This window comes from Oncorhynchus mykiss, chromosome 13 (genome assembly GCF_057628025.1).
Source record: "Oncorhynchus mykiss isolate SJ-2025 chromosome 13, ASM5762802v1, whole genome shotgun sequence".
NCBI lineage: Eukaryota > Metazoa > Chordata > Actinopteri > Salmoniformes > Salmonidae > Oncorhynchus > Oncorhynchus mykiss.
The window spans coordinates 56,524,346-56,530,090 of NC_143034.1; the positions used below are offsets into that span (position 1 = coordinate 56,524,346).

Sequence of the window (5,745 nt, forward strand, 5' to 3'; positions counted from 1 at the left end):
AAATAACCTAAACACTTCATCCTTGAATGCATTAATGGAGACCAAGACAGGAATGTATATTTATTTACCTTCTTCTGCCCTTATGTGACATGAAGTGAAAGCCCAGAGGCTCTCCTATTTGCCACGCTCTGTCAGGTAACTTTCACACCCAGAAGCTATGGCCCCATAAACCTGCCTGGGAGCCTAGGACTTGGTCAGACTTGGTCACACAGAGCACAACAAGGGAATGTGGCCCATATGAGAGTAGTGGGACCCCAGCTCCAAGCACCACCTAATCTTGAACAGGTGTGAATAGGTTACTGTGGGAAACAGTGGGGGAGCGTTTAATGTGGTCTCGGGGTGTAAATCGGCATGCTTTTAATCAGCTCTGGACGTTCTTCTGAGCGCTGCCTATGGAAGAGAACGGCAGCATTCCTGATGACGTATGCAGGGCAATGGAGAGGGGACACAGTCAGGGCATCTGTTTTGTAGTGCCCCAATGACTTATTACTGTGGCCAATGGGACCCTCATGTAAATCTGAGCTCCTCTGGAGCTGCAAGGTGAAAGAGTCTCTTTGATGGTGAGTGAGATTTAAAACAAATAAAACAAGTCAACAATGCATTAGACGGAGAAAGAAAACCCTTCGACAGCTCTCTGTCCTCCTGAGTATGTAGAACATTGCTATAGGTTGCAATGTGTTCTGAGAAATATGGTCAGGAAGAGTGTTACAAAGGATTACACAGGCTTCATGTAGAGTAAAACAGTTAATTGAAATCCTATTACTCCATATTACATACGTGTCTAAGTAGGCTACAGATGTAGGATCTTAATTTGAGCCAGTTTAGTACAGCAGGAAACATTTTGTTAGGGCAAATCATGCATATAAAGTCTGATATGTGGAAATGACTAACTTTAGAATCCTTTTAAAACCATGAATACACTACAAGTTTGCATTTCCTCTTGTGCAAGAAAATTCTCAGCAACAAAAGAGTGAAATTAAAATCCTACATCTGTAATTTAGTGCTGTCTAAAAACCATTTCAATGATTCATGTGGTGTTTCGGTAAGGGTCTTTACATGTGTCACATGCGCTTTAACACCACTGTAAAAGCACTCCTCTCCCAGGCTAGGCTTTAAATGTAAGTCACATGGTACACAGACTGGTGGTGCTTTGTGGGGTCCTTGACTAGAGGAAGCCATGAGCTCTGGGAGGAGCAGGTTCCCACACCCAGAAGAAGAGATGGAGGACAGGCTAACACAAACAGTCCGCCTTTCAGGAAGGAAAAGGCTCCCTTTAGGCCTTTATCAGATCTGCGAGCGCCTCAGTCCGCCAGTCGCCTGCCAGCTGCTGTCCCCCCGAGAGGTACGGCTTCACCCTGGTCCAATTTAATGGTCCCTTTACTCTGAAATAATCAGTCATCATAATGCACTACTAATATATCAGGCTAGCTGCTAGGTCACTCCCTTATTTGGGTCTGAGGACAAAATGCATACAGGGGTAAAGTCTGGAACTAGTCTGTGAGTTTTGGGACCAATTTCAAGAATGCAGGCTAATGGCAACACTATCAGATAGGGCTAGACCGGCAGTGCAATGTGTGATGACCTGTGCACGGTAGGCCTACACCCCCTAACACATGTTCAGGAAGGTCTGGCCAACATGATACAGCAATGTGGTAACAATTACTATAGAATGAACAAAATAACAGATCTGTGGGTAGAGTGTGGGTAAGCTTGGTTTACCACACCACACATGGATTCCTTCCCGTTCAGGTCTAATTTCCTGATCAAACAAGTTATACTATTCATAAAAACAATTCTGAAGGAAATAAACACAGCACGAAACAAATCCTCAACCCCCTGGTTCCTCAGTCTAGATCCCCTCTACTCTCTGTGCCCATGGACCAGTATGTCTCTCCTGTGGTATTCGTACACAATGCGGCCGAACAGGAGCTGCCCTCGGCTGTCTTTTGATTGCATAACCCTGCCTCTTTGCTTACCTCATGGAACATCTCTGGAGTAACTCATGGAGACTGAAGACACAAAGAACAGGGACACGTTCACAACGTCTGCTGGCTTCAGCACCTCATGACTGTGTATGCCGCTTGGACAACTCCGAGTGAGTAATAGTTCCCTTATGTCCAGTAAAGAGGGCTGTGTCTATGTTGATCTTTTTTCTAAACTTACTAAACCATTATGTAAAGGAATCGGGTGTGGAACGGTATATTTAATGGGGGAAGGAAACTTTGATACTTTGAAACTTCAGTTTAGTTAAACCTTTCAGCAACAAATGTTTTCTTGGTTGACTCCTCCATTCTTTAGATAGAAACAGATCTCAGCAACAGTCATGTAGGATAGGGACTAGGAGAAGATGATATCCCACTAACGTCATAGGGAAACCTTTGCCACATCGAGGAGGTCTCGATTTTATGGGTTGTTGAGAGAAATTGATACACTAACGCATTACAAAATTAGCACTCTGGTTTAAAAAAAAACCTCTGCCTGAAACCTCTGCAATATTTTTTACTGGCATGGCTAAACTCTCCAAACTTGTATAAAATATATCTTACATTCGTTAATAGTAGAAAGAACACAGTGTACGCCACTGTCCGCCGATTGAATTTCAATATTACCAGATCTGTAAAACAGAGCATTTTAACCTAAAATGTAAACATGCTGCCTTTTGATTGATGTCAGTTAAGTTGTAACAACTGTCTACATTTGGCGCACCCTCATGGTTGCCCACAGAGGCACCATGGCAACAAAGACAAGAGTGCTTGAATACATACATGTCAAGACAAAGGTCTATGCTGTTCAGTATTTGAACGTGAAGCTAGTATAGGCAAGAAAGGCTCTTGGGGCCCTGTAGTGCCGATTTATCACATTGTGTTGGATTGCAGAGAGGGAGGGACCTTTTGAATGTGTATGCCTTGTAACTCATTTGTTGTGGACTTGGAGGGCTGAGGGTGGGGGGTCAGGATATGTCTGATGGAGGGAGGGACACCACCGAGTATTAGTGGCATGCTGGGAAAATAAACAAACATGGAGCAGAATTGTGTCTCTTTCCCTTGGAGGTAAAGTCTTTGTGCTCTAGCAGAAAGTGAGGCTTTTGTTAACAGAAAAGTCAAAGAAAAGACTAACCCCCCTAGCGCCCTCAGACATCTACACACAGAAAGGTTCCATCCAGACAGAGACGACAGATGGGAAGGCCCAAGGCCCTCCGGCAGGTTTCTTTACATACATATCCTTTCTCCCCAGCACTCTCAGGACGTCTGTCTGCTTCCAGTCCCGTGGAGACAGCCGGACACCCTGGCACCAGGTCTGGAGCTGGGAAAGATCGCCGGCCCAGATGTAAACAGGAGAGAGACCCCACCCATGGGCATTGGACAGACAGACAAACCTGACATATCCTCTCCTGTAATCACTTCCAAAGAACTCAACAAAAACATCCCTCAGCTTTTCCTTCAACCCAATGTTAATGTGCTACTTTTTGTTTAGCAATCTTGAAAATGAAGCTATATGGATTGCAACGCACAAAGTAATCTCATTGATGCTGCAAATGACCGTACCAATATTAAACCATACCCACAATGTCATTTCATTGCCAAAATGTACCATTTCCCAGAAGGAAATTCTGGCCTCCAAAAATAAGGTTGATGTTTGCTAAAAAAATGCATGTTGACTATGTTCTGCATATCAATTCACAGACAGACAGGCTGACTGTATTAATGCTGAGGCCGCCACACAAGGGCGTAGCCTTTTCCAGATGCTCATTTTGGGAATTTGACCAGATTAACAAGTGATGACGAACTGACTGACGTACAGAGGACTGTCAGAGGACATGGTTGCTCAATGAGGACTTTTTACTCAAAGACAGAGAAGGCATTAGTCTTCTTCATAAGCTTTCATGAAATATTGTGCCGATTGTCCTTCAGAAGCCAAAATAACCCTCTAGTTTTAAATCAATGTCCAAATGGACAGTTAGATCATGACATGTTGGTGTGGCTATGAAAAATCTTTGTAACCTTTGACATTGGTCACAAGAACATTAAAAACGTATTAAAGGCATGAAAATCCAGTTCTGCTATGAAGTAACAGTGAATCCTAACTAAGCCTCTGATGGTATTTGGAAACATGAAACCTATTTTTCAAAGAAATCCTTACTTTTTCGAATTAAAACAGCTCTGTCCTTTGTTCTAAAAGCCCATGTCATCTGTTTGGGGCTTGTCCACAATCATCCTGATAAATGGCAAAATGAGCCAGAGGAACATGAACTCTAAAAACAGAGCTGTTAGAAGTTCATCAATTCACATAGGATCTATCTGGTTTTATCTAAAACTCATGCACTCATAAAAATGCACCAATTATCTTTGTATTGAAGCGCCTAATAAACAAATATTTATTACGAACGACATCAAGTTACATTACAGTTTGCCTGTCCACATACATTTAACCTTTATTTAACTAGGCAAGTCAATTAAGAACAAATTCTTATTTTCAATGAAAGCCTAGGAACAGTAGGTTAACTGCCTGTTCAGGGGCAGAACGACAGATTTGTACCTTATCAGCTCCGGGGTTTGAACTTGCAACCTTCCAGTTACTAGTCCAACACTCTAACCCCTAGGCTACCCTGCCGACAGACACAGGAGTGTGTGTATGTGTGTAGGTGTGTGTGTGTGTGTGTGTGTGTGTGTGTGTGTGTGTGTGTGTGTGTGTGTGTGTGTGTGTGTGTGTGTGTGTGTGTGTGTGTGTGTGTGTGTGTGTGTGTGTGTGTGTGTGTGTGTGTGTGTGTGATGGCAGTCTGGGTCAAAGTTCAGATTATCATCCTATAGATGGTGCTGTTCCTACTGCGCAGCTCATGTTGGCGATGATGACTGCCCTCTGCTGCTCATCTAACCCTCTCGCTTGAAAGCAAAAGGATGAAAACCATACCACAGGAACAACATTAGCTTCACTCAGTAAAAATATATCAGTAAATAAATATGGTAAAGAAATGTCCTTGTGGTGGACGTTTTGTCTTCCACAGAGCATGTGTATTTGAAAATGAAAAATGGCACTGCCTTAATTGACATGCGTCAGCACAGATTATTGACCTCATAGGAACGCTTTCAATTCCGTTAATCCGCCCTCTGATATCTCTGCAGCGGCAGCCTACAACGACTGTGTCAATCCTCTGCTACACACAGTGAACAGAAGAGTACTGATCACACATATTTACCACAATAAATATGCCTGCATTGATATTTAACATTGAAATATGAAAGTCAAAGACCCCTCTTTCACATCTGAGTAGCTTTTTAAGTCTCCATCTCGGGTCTCTATTTAGCCAGATGGCTCCTCTCTCAATCCCCACTCACAATCAAGATTAAGATTACACACACACACACACACACACACACACACACACACACACACACACACACACACACACACACACACACACACACACACACACAGAACACAGTACTCATAAATGCGTCATACACATGTTCATACTAACGACAGACTGTCCGTCCCCACCCTGCTTTTTCTGTTAATTCTCTAAATCCGTGCTGTTTCCGACATTAATATGCCCTTGATAAACAGATTCTGGTGATATAACACAGGCTTTCAAAAATGGCCTTTTTAAATGGGCAGAATCCTATATGAGATTCAGTTGTTGAAATTACAACTGAGGCTTAAGTTATTAAACAGAGCAGCTTTAATCATTGATCACAGAAATTCAAGGTTGGAGGAATGGCATGGATTAAAGTATTTTTACCACAAAGC

At 42.8% G+C, this 5,745-nt stretch overlaps 1 long non-coding RNA gene across 1 annotated transcript; it reads left to right on the forward strand.

The window, feature by feature from the left end:
• Positions 1-1,779: 1,779 nt before the first annotated feature.
• On the forward strand, positions 1,780-4,050 carry LOC149978932 (uncharacterized). Its single transcript, XR_016486011.1, has 2 exons — positions 1,780-2,095; positions 3,235-4,050. It is a non-coding gene; the product is annotated as an uncharacterized LOC149978932 (long non-coding RNA).
• Positions 4,051-5,745: the final 1,695 nt, after the last annotated feature.